Source organism: Alligator sinensis, unplaced genomic scaffold (assembly GCF_000455745.1).
Source record: "Alligator sinensis unplaced genomic scaffold, ASM45574v1 scaffold872_3, whole genome shotgun sequence".
Lineage (NCBI taxonomy): Eukaryota > Metazoa > Chordata > Crocodylia > Alligatoridae > Alligator > Alligator sinensis.
Genome location: NW_005842137.1, coordinates 474,532 through 474,845, shown reverse-complemented (window position 1 = coordinate 474,845; position 314 = coordinate 474,532). Strand labels below are relative to the sequence as shown.

Genomic DNA, 314 nt, shown 5'->3' with positions numbered 1-314 from the left:
CCCGGCTTTCCCCCCCCCCGGCCGCCCCTCTCTCACTTGCAGCCTCCAGCATTCAAGGTCCAGCTCGTCCCGATTCAGAAGCTGCGCCCCTCGCTCCCGTGGGACCCATGCCCCTTGCCGCCAAGGGTGTGGCCGAGCTGACAGCTGCCCGGGGGCCAGCCTGGAGAGGGGAGGGCAGCCTGCACCACAGGTCTCTCCACCCGCAAGGGGCCGCAACCCCGAGGCGCCTCTCGGTAGCCTCAAAACCCCCCTTGCACAACGCCAGCTTAGTTTTCCCTCCTGTGCTGAGGGCGGGAAAGTATCCAAGCCCCTCG

General features: G+C 68.2%; 1 protein-coding gene across 3 annotated transcripts in view; it reads right to left on the bottom strand.

Moving 5' to 3' along the window:
• Positions 1-300, bottom strand: part of PPARD (peroxisome proliferator activated receptor delta) — a 31,546-nt gene extending 31,246 nt beyond the window's left edge. For 2 of the 3 annotated variants that reach the window (XM_025206045.1, XM_025206043.1), the window contains exon 1: positions 37-298. The gene's annotated coding sequence lies outside the window, so the exon portion shown is untranslated. Of the gene's footprint in view, positions 1-36 lie in introns of all 3 variants that reach the window. The other variant, XM_014520668.2, reaches the window with a different exon arrangement.
• Positions 301-314: the final 14 nt, after the last annotated feature.